The 17,500-nt window shown below is 47.4% G+C and overlaps 2 non-coding genes across 2 annotated transcripts in view; both read left to right on the top strand.

The window, feature by feature from the left end:
• The first annotated feature begins 16,526 nt into the window (after positions 1-16,526).
• Positions 16,527-16,684, top strand: LOC125773714 (5.8S ribosomal RNA). Its single transcript, XR_007420318.1, has one exon. It is a non-coding gene; the product is annotated as a 5.8S ribosomal RNA (ribosomal RNA).
• Positions 16,685-17,393: 709 nt separating this feature from the next.
• LOC125773719 (large subunit ribosomal RNA) overlaps positions 17,394-17,500 on the top strand; it is a 4,178-nt gene continuing 4,071 nt past the window's right edge. Inside the window, exon 1 of the ribosomal RNA XR_007420323.1 lies at positions 17,394-17,500. This exon is cut by the window's right edge and continues 4,071 nt beyond it. This is a non-coding gene — a ribosomal RNA (large subunit ribosomal RNA).

The raw sequence follows: 17,500 nt of genomic DNA on the forward strand, positions 1-17,500 counted from the left end.
CAAATAGCACCCAGTTGGCCTAAGTTGGCCAAAAGTACCGATAGAGCACCCACAAGAAGCACTGAGTTGGCCTAAGTTGGCCAAAAGTACCGATAGAGTACCCACAAATAGCACCCAGTTGGCCTAAGTTGGCCAAAAGTACCGATAGAGCACCCACAAGTAGCACCCAATTGGCCTATGTTGGCCAAAAGTACCGATAGAGTACCCACAAATAGCACCGAATGGGCCTAAGTTGGCCAAAAGTACCGATAGAGTACCCACAAGTAGCACTGAGTTGGCCTAAGTTGGCCAAAAGTACCGATAGAGTACCCACAAAGAGCACCCCATGGGCCTAAGTTGGCCAAAAGTACCGATAGAGTACCCACAAATAGCACCGAGTGGGCCTAACATGGCCAAAAGTACCGATAGAGCACCCACATATAGCACCGAATGGGCCTAACATGGCCAAAAGTACCGATAGAGCACCCACATATAGCACCCCATTGGCCTAAGTTGGCCAAAAGTACCGATAGAGTACCCACAAAGAGCACCCAATTGGCCTAAGTTGGCCAAAAGTACCGCCAAGTAGCACCATAGAGGCCCGAGTAGAGCGAAATGTGGGCCAAATTGAACATTTGAAAATTTTTACAAGTCCAGAAAATTTTCTAAGTCCAGAAAATTTTCTAAGTCCAAAGAGTTGGACAAATTTCCTTAGGCCCAAAGGTTGCACTGAATGTTCCTAAGTTGGCCATCAGTACCCATGAAGTATAGCGAAGGTTCACCCGAAAGACACAATACGCCCTAAAGTACCCACAGAGTACCCACAAGTTGCACCCAATTGGCCTAAGTTGGCCAGAAGTACCGACAAGTACCACCATAGAAGCCCGAGTAGAGCGAAATGTGGGCCAAAGTACCGAGTAGTTGCCACAAATGCCCAAATGGATACCAAAATGTGGTACCAAGTACCTAACTGTTGCAACAAATGCTAGCTTTCTGAGCAAAAGCTGTGGACCAATTTCGTAGAAGAACCGCCTAGGCGAAAAGGCAAAAATCGCCGAAGCTGGCCCGCTCGCAGAGCTCGCGGGCCAGGAGATACTCATAGGGCGATTTACTAGAGTGGGGAACTTGAGAATTTTTGTGTCCGAGACTTTGGGCAACTTCGCGGCCGCCCCCTTAAAGTAAAAGATTTTCTCTGGGTGCCTAAAATTCGCAATTCCCGCAAAGTCGGGAAGACGTTAAAGTTTTTGCCCAAAAAATGGCCATCGATTTAAGGTGATTTTCCAATAAGAAAATGCTTCCTATTTTGAATTTTTTCGAATATTTCCTAAACTAAGCGTCGGAGCACATGGCCGTGGAGGAACTTTTGGTAGCTTTTGGCAAGGGCTATCGGATGAAATAATGCGAAAGGCCATCGGAGCGATATTGGATTAATGCGGGCCCATAAACGTACCTAAGAAGTGAAAATTGGTACCTTGCACGCAGGATGCAAGAAATGCTTGAGTGTTAACCAACATCGGTACCAAGTACCTAGGTTATATCGAGTGCGTAGATGGAAGTCGGTACCGAAGGGAAACCTTCCTAGGCTAGGTGCACGCAAGTGAGTATGGATCGATCAGTAGAAAGATGGGAAGCCCAAGGAAACCTTCCTAGGCTAGGTGCACGCAAGTGAGTATGGATCGATCAGTAGAAAGATGGGAAGCCCAAGGAAACCTTCCTAGGCTAGGTGCACGCAAGTGAGTATGGATCGATCAGTAGAAAGATGGGAAGCCATAGGAAACCTTCCTAGGCTAGGTGCACGCAAGTGAGTATGGATCGATCAGTAGAAAGATGGGAAGCCATAGGAAACCTTCCTAGGCTAGGTGCACGCAAGTGAGTATGGATCGATCAGTAGAAAGATGGGAAGCCATAGGAAACCTTCCTAGGCTAGGTGCACGCAAGTGAGTATGGATCGATCAGTAGAAAGATGGGAAGCCCAAGGAAACCTTCCTAGGCTAGGTGCACGCAAGTGAGTATGGATCGATCAGTAGAAAGATGGGAAGCCCAAGGAAACCTTCCTAGGCTAGGTGCACGCAAGTGAGTATGGATCGATCAGTAGAAAGATGGGAAGCCATAGGAAACCTTCCTAGGCTAGGTGCACGCAAGTGAGTATGGATCGATCAGTAGAAAGATGGGAAGCCATAGGAAACCTTCCTAGGCTAGGTGCACGCAAGTGAGTATGGATCGATCAGTAGAAAGATGGGAAGCCATAGGAAACCTTCCTAGGCTAGGTGCACGCAAGTGAGTATGGATCGATCAGTAGAAAGATGGGAAGCCCAAGGAAACCTTCCTAGGCTAGGTGCACGCAAGTGAGTATGGATCGATCAGTAGAAAGATGGGAAGCCCAAGGAAACCTTCCTAGGCTAGGTGCACGCAAGTGAGTATGGATCGATCAGTAGAAAGATGGGAAGCCCAAGGAAACCTTCCTAGGCTAGGTGCACGCAAGTGAGTATGGATCGATCAGTAGAAAGTGGGAAGCCCAGTACCAAATGCCCTAGTGAAGACCGTAAACGAATATCATGAACCGAGAAGGAGCACCAAATGCCCTAGTGAAGACCGTAAACGAATATCATGAACCGATAAGGAGCACCAAATGCCCTAGTGAAGACCGTAAACGAATATCATGAACCGATAAGGAGCACCAAATGCCCTAGTGAAGACCGTAAACGAATATCATGAACCGAGAAGTAGCAACGAATGCCTGAAAAAGTACCAAGTCCACGGTATAGAGTAACGAGAGTTAACCGCCGTGATGTATGCAATGAGGGCAGCCATTGCATGGGTTCTGGACTTGGTTCGCGAATAACTTTTTTGCTAGACATCGGACAAAGTTGACGTGGAAGAACGAAATGTAGCATTTGGTGCCACCTATCCAAAACTTTTTCAAGATTGAAGATCCGATCGATACAGCCTGAGTTATAGGCAAAAGTTGGTGCAAAATTGAGCATTTTTAATGGTGAAAAATCGGTACTCCTCGAATAGCTCCTGTTGGAAGCATCGGACCACATGGTCGTGGAGGAACATATTGTAGCGCGCGGTGTCAAGTATCGACACCCAAAACCGCATGTCCGATGGACGGAAAATGACCAAGTTATAGTGAAAACTTGGTTGCACCAAATTCCCGAAGAAGTGCAACGAGAAGGTGAATGCGATGGTTGTTCGTCGAATAGCTCCGGCCACAGACATGGTAGCGATTAGTGGTGCATGGAAGAAATCTAGCCACAAGTGCCATCTACCCATGGCCAGAAGAAAGTGTGGCCATATCTTGGATACCGGCGGAGCTATGGGGCAAATACGGGCCAACAATGGTGCCAGGTGGACCAAAAATCCGACCAAGTGCGCGAGGCGCTTTCGTGAATAGCTCCGGCCACAGACATGGTAGCGATTAGTGGTGCATGGAAGAAATCTAGCCACAAGTGCCATCTACCCATGGCCAGAAGAAAGTGTGGCCATATCTTGGATACCGGCGGAGCTATGGGGCAAATATGGGCCAAAAATGGTGCAAGTTGGACCAAAAATCCGAAAAAGTACCTAGGTAAATGCGATGGTTGTTCGTCGAATAGCTCCGGCCACAGACATGGTAGCGATTAGTGGTGCATGGAAGAAATCTAGCCACAAGTGCCATCTACCCATGGCCAGAAGAAAGTGTGGCCATATCTTGGATACCGGCGGAGCTATGGGGCAAATATGGGCCAAAAATGGTGCAAGTTGGACCAAAAATCCGAAAAAGTACCTAGGTAAATGCGATGGTTGTTCGTCGAATAGCTCCGGCCAGAGACATGGTAGCGATTAGTGGTGCATGGAAGAAATCTAGCCACAAGTGCCATCTACCCATGGCCAGAAGAAAGTGTGGCGCTATCTTGGATACCGGCGGAGCTATGGGGCAAATATGGGCCAAAAATGGTGCAAGTTGGACCAAAAATCCGACCAAGTGCGCGAGGCGCTTTCGTGAATAGCTCCGGCCACAGACATGGTAGCGATTAGTGGTGCATGGAAGAAATCTAGCCACAAGTGCCATCTACCCATGGCCAGAAGAAAGTGTGGCCATATCTTGGATACCGGCGGAGCTATGGGGCAAATACGGGCCAAAAATGGTGCAAGTTAGACCAAAAACCCTAAGTGCGCAAGGTAAATGCGATGGTTGTTCGTCGAATAGCTCCGGCCACAGACATGGTAGCGATTAGTGGTGCATGGAAGAAATCTAGCCACAAGTACCATCTAGCTATGGCCAGAAGACAGTGTGGCCATATCTTGGATACCGGCGGAGCTATGGGGCAAATATGGGCCAAAAATGGTGCAAGTTGGACCAAAAATCCGAAAAAGTACCTAGGTAAATGTGATGGTTGTTCGTCGAATAGCTCCGGCCACAGACATGGTAGCGATTAGTGGTGCATGGAAGAAATCTAGCCACAAGTGCCATCTACCCATGGCCAGAAGAAAGTGTGGCCATATCTTGGATACCGGCGGAGCTATGGGGCAAATATGGGCCAAAAATGGTGCAAGTTGGACCAAAAATCCGACCAAGTGCGCGAGGCGCTTTCGTGAATAGCTCCGGCCACAGACATGGTAGCGATTAGTGGTGCATGGAAGAAATCTAGCCACAAGTGCCATCTACCCATGGCCAGAAGAAAGTGTGGCCATATCTTGGATACCGGCGGAGCTATGGGGCAAATATGGGCCAAAAATGGTGCAAGTTGGACCAAAAATCCGAAAAAGTACCTAGGTAAATGCGATGGTTGTTCGTCGAATAGCTCCGGCCACAGACATGGTAGCGATTAGTGGTGCATGGAAGAAATCTAGCCACAAGTGCCATCTACCCATGGCCAGAAGAAAGTGTGGCCATATCTTGGATACCGGCGGAGCTATGGGGCAAATATGGGCCAAAAATGGGTAAAATTGTACGGTCCAAAGCCAAGGGTAAATTTTTTTATTCCTCTAATAACTTCTAGCACAGACATTGAATCGGTTGGTGATGTATGGATGAAATGTAGCAAACAGTTGGAACTACCCATAAAATCTTAAAGATTGACGATCCAATGTATAGAACCGGAGTAATGTGCGATACTTGGTGAAAAATCGAGTGAAAAATTAGCTATAAACTGTTTTTGGCCCATAACTCGAATACTAGACATCGGAAGGGGGGGTCGTAGAACGATTTTTTGTTGCCCTATCGATTCCCTATCGAACGAGCAAAAGTTGTTTTTTTGACCAAAAAGGACCCCTACTCTAGTAAAATTGGCCTGATTTTACTAGTCCCCGGTACCCGTACAGGCAAAATGAGCAAAATGCTCAAGTATGAATGGTTTTTGGCCCATAACTCGAATACTAGACGTCGCAGGGGGGTGTCATGGAACAATTTTTGGTAGCCCTTGAAATTATCTATCGAATGACATATACTTGATTTTTGGCCAAAAAGTTCCCTAGACTAGTAAAAATCGCATCATTTTACTAGAGTCGGGTACCCTGGACGAAAAACCGCTATAATTGCGGTTTTTGGCTAATAACTCGAATACTAGACGTCGCAGGGGGGTGTCGTGGAACAATTTTTGGTAGCCCTTGAAATTATCTATCGAATGACATATACTTGATTTTTGGCCAAAAAGTTCCCTAGACTAGTAAAAATCGCATCATTTTACTAGAGTCGGGTACCCTGGACGAAAAACCGCTTAAGTTGCGGTTTTTGGCTAATAACTCGAATACTAGACGTCGCAGGGGGGTGTCGTGGAACAATTTTTGGTAGCCCTTGAAATTATCTATCGAATGACATATACTTGATTTTTTGACCAAAAAGTTCCTAGACTAGTAAAAATCGCATCATTTTACTAGAGTCGGGTACCCTGTACGAAAAACCGCTATAGTTGCGGTTTTTGGCCAATAACTCGAATACTAGACGTCGGAGGGGGGTGCCGTAGAACAATTTTTTGTAGCCCTTGAAATTACCTTTCGAATGATATATAGTGGTTTTTTGGTCAAACAGTGACCCCGAGACTAGTAACCCTCCATACACAAAACCGCCTAAAAAGTTTTGGTTTTGCAAAATTTTGAAAAGTGCGTCAAAAAAATTTTTTCAAAAAGTACCAAATCGTGATCAGAACTCACTATAGACCATAAAAAGTGAAATCCGATGGTCATTTGCAACACTTGGTCAATCGAGAAAAATTTCACTTTTTTACTAGAGTCGGGTACCCTGAACGAAAAATCGCTCAAGTGATGGTTTTTGGCCAATAACTCGAATACTAGACGTCGGAGGGGGGTGCCGTAGAACAATTTTTTGTAGCCCTTGAAATTACCTTTCGAATGATATATAGTGGTTTTTTGGTCAAACAGTGACCCCGAGACTAGTAACCCTCCATACACAAAACCGCCTACAAAAACTTTGTTTTGAAAAATTTTGAAAAGTTCAAAAAAATTTTTTTTTCAAAAACTACTAAAACGTGATAAGAACTTACTATAGACCATGAAAAGTGATATCCGATGATAATTTGCAAAAGTTGGTAACTAGTAAAAAATTTCACTTTTTTACTAGAGTCGGTGCAACGAGAAAAAAAAAGTCCGTGATGGAGAAAAATGGCACGTTTTCCACGCCTGTACGCTTTCGTTTTCTATATAGGGGGTAGGTGAGCCAGAAGCATGAATTTGACTGAGTACGTATCTTTATGAATTGGGCCCTTCTAAATCGATTGAGACTACCCCCAGGACGATCGGACGACTGCTTCTGGCTCAAAATGTGGTTTTTAGATTTTGATCGTCAATTATGAGAGAAAAAATCGATTAGAAGTAAAGATACGAAATGCTTGGTCTAAGTTGGGAAACGACTTCGGATATTTGTTGGACGTTGTCGTAGAAGGTCCGAGGACCAAGGAAAAGTGATTTCCAAGTGGATTTATGCACTATTAGTCGATGGTAAGATGTGAAATTAGTAGAACTTACCATACAGTTTGCGAAGTTGAAGCAATCGGTTGGTGAATATGGTACTGTCTGTCCAATTTGGTGGTTCGGAATGAGTGAAACGATGTTGATGATGGATAGACGTTCCGATTGCCCCCGATCGGGGAACATATAGTGGTCTTTAAGGTCCAAGTACCTATGTTTTGGTAAGCAGAACTGAGAGTTAAAGGATGAAAGTCGGCCATTCCTAATATCATCCTATCGGTGGTTCGCGAGTTGTTTGAGGACCGGAGCAGCTCGCGATGAAACGGTCCTAGGGTATTGGTTATCCATCCAAGGAAGAGTAAATGCGATCCTAGATGTGTGTCGTTGGCCGTTCTACCGGTATCGCCTATCGATGAGATATCGACGGGCATGCCTTACTCGAAAGTTGAATTCTAGGATCGATGGTCAAACAGACCTATGAGCGATAAACCAAACTGAACACGTATTGATGTCGGCTTTTCCTATCATTTGATGCCGCAGGTTGTTTAGGGACCGGAGCAACTTGCGGCCGAGACGGTCCCCGGGGGTTTCTTTCTCCAAGGAGTGGAAACTATTAAGCAAGAGTTGTAGCAAGATACGATCCTCTGATGTGTCGTTGGCCGTTCATGCGGTATCGCCTGTCGATGAGATATCGATGGGCATGCCTTACTCTACCGACCTTCTAATTGAGAGTATTAATCAGGGATCGATGGTCAAACAAGACCTATGAGCGATAAACCAAACTGAACACGTATTGATGTCGGCTTTTCCTATCATTTGATGCCGCAGGTTGTTTAGGGACCGGAGCAGCTTGCGGCCGAGACGGTCCCCGGGGGTTTCTTTCTCCAAGGAGAAGAAACGATTAAGCAAAAGTTGTAGCAAGATACGATCCTCTGATGTGTCGTTGGCCGTTCAAGCGGTATCGCCTGTCGATGAGATATCGATGGGCATGCCTTACTCTCCCGACTGGATTACTGAGAGTTTAATCAGGGATCGATGGTCAAACAGACCAATGAGCGATAAACCAAACTGAACACGTATTGATGTCGGCATTTCCTATCATTTGTCGCAGGTTGTTTAGGGACCGGAGCAGCTTGCGACCGAGACGGTCCCCGGGGGTTTCTTTCTCCAAGGAGTGGAAACGATTAAGCAAAAGTCGTAGCAATAATCGATCACCTGATGTGTCGTTGGCCGTTCTTGCGGTATCGCCTGTCGATGAGATATCGATGGGCATGCCTTACTCTCCTGACTGTTTAATTGAGAGTTATAATCAGGGATCGATGGTCAAAAAGACCTATGAGCGATAAACCAAACTGAACACGTATTGATGTCGGCATTTCCTATCATTTGTCGCAGGTTGTTTGGGGACCGGAGCAGCTTGCGACCGAGACGGTCCCTTCCCGAAAGATGGTGAACCGAGTCGTCTGGCGTAAAAACCGGACGACTCGAAAGGGCTTGACCCTTTCAAGTGAGCGATAATCACATTCTACGCTCAGTTCGACAGCTACAAGGCAATCACTCGCTATGTTCAGAGCTAATACATGCAACATGCCGGCATTGTTTCCACCGACGCATGGATTCAAGACTGGTGCACTTATTAGTTAAACCGTTCGCCTCCGGGTGTTTCGAGTTCAAGTCTGGATGAGGATTGTTCTTGCTGGTAATAGCTTGAGCCCCTGAATAAGGGGTCGAAGCGTACATCTTGAGACCATGTACAACATATTACCAAATCGGCACCATGGGTTCGGGTGCAAGTGATGTAACCGTGAAAGATGTTGAGCAGCCCAACATCGGTTTACACACGCATAATAGGAAGGCAGCGCTGTCGACTGGTCAGTCGTGTAAGAAGTGTGCATTATCGATCACAAATATATTGGTGATCTGTAGGTTGCGCATACACCATACCCGGTGTAAAGTGCCGTGGTCCCCCCCGGGGGGCTGCATCAAACCGTTCGCCACGCGAACTACCCAATGGAACGAACTCGATGCATTTAATAAGAAGAAGAGATAATAATGAAACACGGTCGATTTAAGAGTTGAAAACGTTGAAATGCCTATAAGCAAGTCTTAAGTTGGTGGTGACCGTTACGCCCCAACAAATTGGTGCCTTACCCTACACCAAAGAGCCATTCAACATGGTTCAAGTGAGCGATAATCACGCTCTACGCTCAGTATGACAGCTGCAAGGCAATCACTCGCTAAGTTCAGAGCTAATACATGCAACACGCCGGCATTGTTTCCACCGACGCATGGATTCAAGACTGGTGCACTTATTAGTTAAACCGTTCGCCTCCAGGTGTTTCGAGTTCAAGTCTGGATGAGGATTGTTCTTGCTGGTAATAGCTTGAGCCCCTGAATAAGGGGCCGAAGCGTACATCTTGAGAGTAAATGTACAACATATTACCAAATCGGCACCGTGGGTTCTGGTGCAAGTGATGTAACCATGAAAGATGTTGAGCAGCCCAACATCGGTTTACACACGCATAATAGGAAGGCAGCGCTGTCGACTGGTCAGTCGTGTAAGAAGTGTGCATTATCGATCTCCAATATATGAGCTCAGTATGACAGCCCAATTGGTAATCCTCGGGACCTCCAGAAAGGAAGCTGGATGAGGATTACCAAATCGAAAGTTGATAAGTGTAGTGGTACCACTTAGTCAACTTGTATCCCGAAAGATGGTGAACCGAGTCGTCTGGCGTAAAAACCGGACGACTCGAAAGGGCTTGACCCTTTCAAGTGAGCGATAATCACATTCTACGCTCAGTTCGACAGCTACAAGGCAATCACTCGCTATGTTCAGAGCTAATACATGCAACATGCCGGCATTGTTTCCACCGACGCATGGATTCAAGACTGGTGCACTTATTAGTTAAACCGTTCGCCTCCGGGTGTTTCGAGTTCAAGTCTGGATGAGGATTGATCTTGCTGGTAATAGCTTGAGCCCCTGAATAAGGGGTCGAAGCGTACATCTTGAGACCATGTACAACATATTACCAAATCGGCACCATGGGTTCGGGTGCAAGTGATGTAACCGTGAAAGATGTTGAGCAGCCCAACATCGGTTTACACACGCATAATAGGAAGGCAGCGCTGTCGACTGGTCAGTCGTGTAAGAAGTGTGCATTATCGATCACAAATATATTGGTGATCTGTAGGTTGCGCATACACCATGCCCGGTGTAAAGTGCCGTGGTCCCCCCCGGGGGGCTGCATCAAACCGTTCGCCACGCGAACTACCCAATGGAACGAACTCGATGCATTTAATAAGAAGAAGAGATGATAATGAAACACGGTCGATTTAAGAGTTGAAAACGTTGAAATGCCTATAAGCAAGTCTTAAGTTGGTGGTGACCGTTACGCCCCAACAAATTGGTGCCTTACCCTACACCAAAGAGCCATTCAACATGGTTCAAGTGAGCGATAATCACGCTATACGCTCAGTATGACAGCTGCAAGGCAATCACTCGCTAAGTTCAGAGCTAATACATGCAACACGCCGGCATTGTTTCCACCGACGCATGGATTCAAGACTGGTGCACTTATTAGTTAAACCGTTCGCCTCCGGGTGTTTCGAGTTCAAGTCTGGATGAGGATTGTTCTTGCTGGTAATAGCTTGAGCCCCTGAATAAGGGGCCGAAGCGTACATCTTGAGAGTAAATGTACAACATATTACCAAATCGGCACCGTGGGTTCTGGTGCAAGTGATGTAACCATGAAAGATGTTGAGCAGCCCAACATCGGTTTACACACGCATAATAGGAAGGCAGCGCTGTCGACTGGTCAGTCGTGTAAGAAGTGTGCATTATCGATCTCCAATATATGAGCTCAGTATGACAGCCCAATTGGTAATCCTCGGGACCTCCAGAAAGGAAGCTGGATGAGGATTACCAAATCGAAAGTTGATAAGTGTAGTGGTACCACTTAGTCAACTTGTATCCCGAAAGATGGTGAACCGAGTCGTCTGGCGTAAAAACCGGACGACTCGAAAGGGCTTGACCCTTTCAAGTGAGCGATAATCACATTCTACGCTCAGTTCGACAGCTACAAGGCAATCACTCGCTAAGTTCAGAGCTAATACATGCAACACGCCGGCATTGTTTCCACCGACGCATGGATTCAAGACTGGTGCACTTATTAGTTAAACCGTTCGCCTCCGGGTGTTTCGAGTTCAAGTCTGGATGAGGATTGATCTTGCTGGTAATAGCTTGAGCCCCTGAATAAGGGGTCGAAGCGTACATCTTGAGACCATGTACAACATATTACCAAATCGGCACCATGGGTTCGGGTGCAAGTGATGTAACCGTGAAAGATGTTGAGCAGCCCAACATCGGTTTACACACGCATAATAGGAAGGCAGCGCTGTCGACTGGTCAGTCGTGTAAGAAGTGTGCATTATCGATCACAAATATATTGGTGATCTGTAGGTTGCGCATACACCATGCCCGGTGTAAAGTGCCGTGGTCCCCCCCGGGGGGCTGCATCAAACCGTTCGCCACGCGAACTACCCAATGGAACGAACTCTATGCATTTAATAAGAAGAAGAGATGATAATGAAACACGGTCGATTTAAGAGTTGAAAACGTTGAAATACCTATAAGCAAGTCTTAAGTTGGTGGTGACCGTTACGCCCCAACAAATTGGTGCCTTACCCTACACCAAAGAGCCATTCAACATGGTTCAAGTGAGCGATAATCACGCTCTACGCTCAGTATGACAGCTGCAAGGCAATCACTCGCTAAGTTCAGAGCTAATACATGCAACACGCCGGCATTGTTTCCACCGACGCATGGATTCAAGACTGGTGCACTTATTAGTTAAACCGTTCGCCTGCGGGTGTTTCGAGTTCAAGTCTGGATGAGGATTGTTCTTGCTGGTAATAGCTTGAGCCCCTGAATAAGGGGCCGAAGCGTACATCTTGAGAGTAAATGTACAACATATTACCAAATCGGCACCGTGGGTTCTGGTGCAAGTGATGTAACCATGAAAGATGTTGAGCAGCCCAACATCGGTTTACACACGCATAAGGGGTTTATTGTTATCTGTAGGTTGCGCATACACCATACCCGGTGTAAAGTGCCGTGGTCCCCCAGGGGGCTGCATCAAAACGTTCGCCATGCGAACTACCCAATGGAACGAACTCGATGTATTGAAAGAGATGAACAATTAATAGCGAGAATAGGGGCCCGGAAGCAATTCCGCGGCCCTACGGTCGATTCAAGAGTTGAAACGTTGTACAATCGTGGATAGCACCTAGTGCTAATATGGTGAGAGATAATGTGTGAGGAAATTTAGTTTCCTAAAGTTTAGTTAGTGGTTTCCGTTGTGCCCTAACAAACTTAAAGTTGGTGGTGACCGTTACACCCCAACAAATTGGTGCCTTACCCAACACCAAAGAGCCATTCCATATGGTTCTAGAGAGAGAGAGTTGTGTGGAAATTTATTTCCCACTAAGCGAGTGTGTGTCTGTAGTGGAACGAATTCTGGTTGATCCTACCAGTAATATACGCTTGTCTCAAAGGTTAAGCCATGCATGTCTAAGTACAAACATAAATGAATGTGAAACCGCATAAGGCTCAGTATAACAGCTATAATTCACAAGATCATCCTACCACTAGTTACTTGGATAACTGTGGAAAATCCAGAGCTAATACATGCAACATGCCGGGACTGTTGCCCTCGCGGGTAGCTGAACTGGTGCACTTATTAGTTAAACCAATCGCCTCCGGGCGGCTTGAGTTGAAGTCTGGATAAGGACGCAGATCGTATGGTCGCTTGTCGACTGACGACAGATCTTTCAAATGTCTGCCCTATCAACCATTGATGGTAGTGTAGAGGACTACCATGGTTGCGACGGGTAACGGGGAATCAGGGTTCGATTCCGGAGAGGGAGCCTGAGAAATGGCTACCACATCCAAGGAAGGCAGCAGGCGCGTAAATTACCCAATCCCAGTACGGGGAGGTAGTGACGAGAAATAACAATATGGACCTCTCTAACGATGGTCCATAATTGGAATGAGTTGAGTATAAATCCTTCAACAAGGATCAAGTGGAGGGCAAGTCTGGTGCCAGCAGCCGCGGTAATTCCAGCTCCACTAGCGTATATTAAAGTTGTTGCGGTTAAAACGTTCGAAGTTGATTGCCCGTCCAGACACGTGACCGCCACGGGCGCCCGGTTACACGCCGGGGCCGTTCGTGCGCGCGCTCACGGCTGCGACTCACAATGGTGTACTTGGGCGTTACTCTGTGAACGAGTACCGTGCTACCGGTTAACTCCGGCACGGGCTCCTCATGGTGCTCAAGATACTCACATTTACCTTGAACAAATTAGAGTGCTCAAAGCAGGCTAAGACAAAGCGTCCGGCCCCCCCGTGGGGTTGGCGTTGGCCGAGAATAATCTTGCAGGAATAATGGAATATGACCTCGGTTTATACGATTTCGTTGGTTTGTCAGAAACCTAGAGGTAATGATTAACAGAAGTAGTTGGGGGCATTGGTATTACGGCGCGAGAGGTGAAATTCGTAGACCGTCGTAGGACCAACTGAAGCGAAAGCGTTTGCCATGGATGCTTTCTTTAATCAAGAACGAAAGTTAGAGGATCGAAGGCGATTAGATACCGCCCTAGTTCTAACCGTAAACGATGCCAATTAGCAATTGGGAGACGCTACCCCTATTCGGTGCTCTCAGTCGCTTCCGGGAAACCAAAATCGGGTTCCGGGGGAAGTATGGTTGCAAAGTTGAAACTTAAAGGAATTGACGGAAGGGCACCACAAGAAGTGGAGCTTGCGGCTTAATTTGACTCAACACGGGAAAATTTACCAGGTCCAAACTTATCGAGGTAAGACAGATTGATAGCTCTTTCTCAAATTTAAGGGTAGTGGTGCATGGCCGTTCTTAGTTCGTGGAATGATTTGTCTGGTTAATTCCGATAACGAACGTGACTCAAACATGCTAACTAGAACGCTGTCAGCAGTGCGCCTCCGGGCGCACCTGACGTTACAGCCGGGCGGCGCCTTCACGGGCGGTCGTCGGCTACGTTTGCCCTGCTTAGCGGGACAACTTGTGTTTAGCAAGCTGAGAATGAGCGATAACAGGTCCGTGATGCCCTTAGATGTTCTGGGCTGCACGCGTGCTACAATGTGGGTCGCAGCGTGTTCTCGCCAATAGGCGCCCCCATTCCGAGAGGAACGGGAAATCACTAAAATGCCCATCTAGTCGGGATTGGGGACTGCAACGGTCCCCATGAACCTGGAATTTCTAGTAAGCACTAGTCATTAGCTAGTGCTGATTACGTCCCTGCCCTTTGTACACACCGCCCGTCGCTACTACCGATGGATTATTTAGTGAGGTTTCTGGAGAGCTTACCTTCCGCGGTTCCTTCGTGAGCTGCAGCTGGCATGGCTGAAGTTGACCGAACTTGATGATTTAGAGGAAGTAAAAGTCGTAACAAGGTTTCCGTAGGTGAACCTGCGGAAGGATCATTACTGATGATCGTCCGCGAGTGACCAACCATGGGCTGCCTTCGGTGTAGCTCGGTCGCTCGCTTGCTATGTGTCAGAATTTGTTGAAAGCCAACTCGTTCGTTGTACACTTTGATGGGTGACCATCACTGTGTCCCCGTGCCGAGCTAGATCTCCCCTAGCCGTAAGGCACTTGAACGCCCCTTCGACGACGAGTTGCATGTGTGTGGTATGTGTCAGAATCTGGTGAAGCTTTCTGCATGTGATGTGCCTTGTGTGGATCCGTGGCCATTGCATTGTGTCTGGTGCTTAGATACCCAGACACTTAGAACGCTTGCGCGGAAAGCAAACTCGATCGTTGTACACTTTGATGGGTGACCATCACTGTGTCTCCGTGCCGTGCTAGATCCCCCCTAGCCGTAAGGCACTTTGAACGCCCCTTCGACGACGAGTTACAAGAGTGTGGTATGTGTCAGAATCTGGTGAAGCTTTCTGCATGTGATGTGCCTTGTGTGGATCCGTGGCCATTGCATTGTGTCTGGTGTGTAGGTACCCAGACACTTAGAACGCTTGCGCGGAAAGCAAACTCGATCGTTGTACACTTTGATGGGCAACCATCACTGTGTCTCCGTGCCGTGCTAGATCTCCCCTAGCCGTAAGGCACTTTGAACGCCCCTTCGACGACGAGTTACAAGAGTGTGGTATGTGTCATAATCTGGTGAAGCTTTCTGCATGTGATGTGCCTTGTGTGGATCCGTGGCCATTGCATTGTGTCTGGTGTGTAGGTACCCAGACACTTAAGCAAACTCGATCGTTGTACACTGTGATGGGCGAGCATCACTGTGTCTCCGTGCCGTGTAAGAGCTCCCCTGGCCATCAGGCACTTGAAAGGTCCTTCGACGACGAGTTACAATAGTGGTGTGTTAGATACGTCAGGTGATGGTATCTACTGTTGTGCAATACGTATCCGGCCACGGCACGGAACGAACGGGAACTGTGGTGCAGACATACAAAGAGTTAAGCCTATTAGTCATTAACTCTAAGGACGGGGCCATGGGGCGGTACGCAAAGGATACGGATGAGCGAGTATGCAGGCCCAATACTCAATAGCTCGATCCGATCCAAGCACATGAGTTGACTGCGGCGCCAGGTTAACCAATGTGCTAGATTCTATTTGGCCAGTAGAATCTTGTGTCTTATGCGATTTGATACCAAGACACCAGAACGAAAGTTAGTTGAAGAGTTATTAAACTCTTATGAAGTATGGTTGTGCAATCACAACTTATGACTTTAACCTATAAAGTGGATATGGACTTGCAATTATAACATGGAATCTCTACACACCCCATGAGCTCGATCCAATCCACGCACACGAGTTGCCTGAGTAGCGACAGGTATACCGATGTGCAATACGTATCCGGCCACGGCACGGAACGAACGGGAACTGTGGTGCAGACATACAAAGAGTTAAGCCTACTAGTCATTAACTCTAAGGACGGGGCCATGGGGCGGTACGCAAAGGATACGGATGAGCGAGTATGCAGGCCCAATACTCAATAGCTCGATCCGATCCAAGCACATGAGTTGACTGCGGCGCCAGGTTAACCGATGTGCAATACGTATCCGGCCATAGGCACGGAACGAACAGGAACTGTGGTGCAGACATACAAGGGCCATGGGGCGGTACGCAAAGGATACGGATGAGCGAGTATGCAGGCCCAATACTCAATAGCTCGATCCGATCCAAGCACATGAGTTGACTGCGGCGTCAGGTTAACCGATGTGCAATACGTATCCGGCCATAGGCACGGAACGAACAGGAACTGTGGTGCAGACATACAAGGGCCATGGGGCGGTACGCAAAGGATACGGATGAGCGAGTATGCAGGCCCAATACTCAATAGCTCGATCCGATCCAAGCACATGAGTTGACTGCGGCGCCAGGTTAACCGATGTGCTAAGAGAGTTGTTCCTGGGCCTTCAAAGTGACTTCAAAACTATCTTAGCGAATGGTGGCCATGGGCGTAGACATGAGCCACAAGTCACAAGGCCTGGGACTATTGGGTAATAAAGACAACTTAGTCAGAAAGTTAGTCTTTGGACGTACCACCGGGATTGTGTTACATTGGGAACCTTACTATAAAACCCTAGGCAGGGGATCACTCGGCTCATGGATCGATGAAGACCGCAGCTAAATGCGCGTCACAATGTGAACTGCAGGACACATGAACACCGATTAGTTGAACGCATATTGCGCGTCGGACGATTAAACCCGGCCGATGCACACATTCTTGAGTGCCTATCAATTCCTTGATATACAACAAACCAAACTTCAGGGTGGAGCGTGCCACAATAGAACACTATGGCGAGCAGCCCGTCTAGTGTCGTGGGGGAAACACGCTTCCACACTGTGCATAATGGCGTGCTCGGGACCTTTGTTGGGACCGCAGGGCGCTGAAAGTAAAGGGGTGAACCGCATAAATCGCACGCACGTAAACGCGCACACACACAAATAGAGTGAGACGTATCGTAGGATACCGCTAAGAGTACGTTGTGAAACATGGGGAAATTCAATCGAAAACCTCTTTGATGTCCAAGATTTCGTTGACCGTATCCGTCGTAATACTGGATCAACGTGCTTGGGGGAAAACGTCAAAGGGTTTTATAATAGTGGTGCATGATTAACCCATCGATGCCCGAGGGGAACATGTTGTCCAATACAATAGTGGTGCAGTTGGCTCGACATGCTCGGGGGGAGACATCGTGGGTCCAAGTCGACCAAGTCGACCGGGAGTTGTTGTTGAGAGATCGAATCAAAACGATGCCGAGCGGAACTCGTTGTCCTTATTGGAGTGATATTCGGACAACGTGCTCGGGGGGGCCATCGTTGATTCAAAAATGACCGTAAATTGCCCAATCCGTGTGTGTGTGTGTGTGAAGTGTTGTTGCGTATATATCGGTTCGCTATGCCCCGGGTTCGAAACGAATGGAATGTGACTGATTTTGTTGTAGGCCTCAAGTGATGTGAGACAACCCCCAGAATTTAAGCATATTAATAAGGGGAGGAGAAGAAACCAACCGGGATTCCCTGAGTAGCTGCGAGCGAAACGGGAGAAG

Source organism: Anopheles funestus (genome assembly GCF_943734845.2).
Source record: "Anopheles funestus chromosome X unlocalized genomic scaffold, idAnoFuneDA-416_04 X_unloc_48, whole genome shotgun sequence".
NCBI lineage: Eukaryota > Metazoa > Arthropoda > Insecta > Diptera > Culicidae > Anopheles > Anopheles funestus.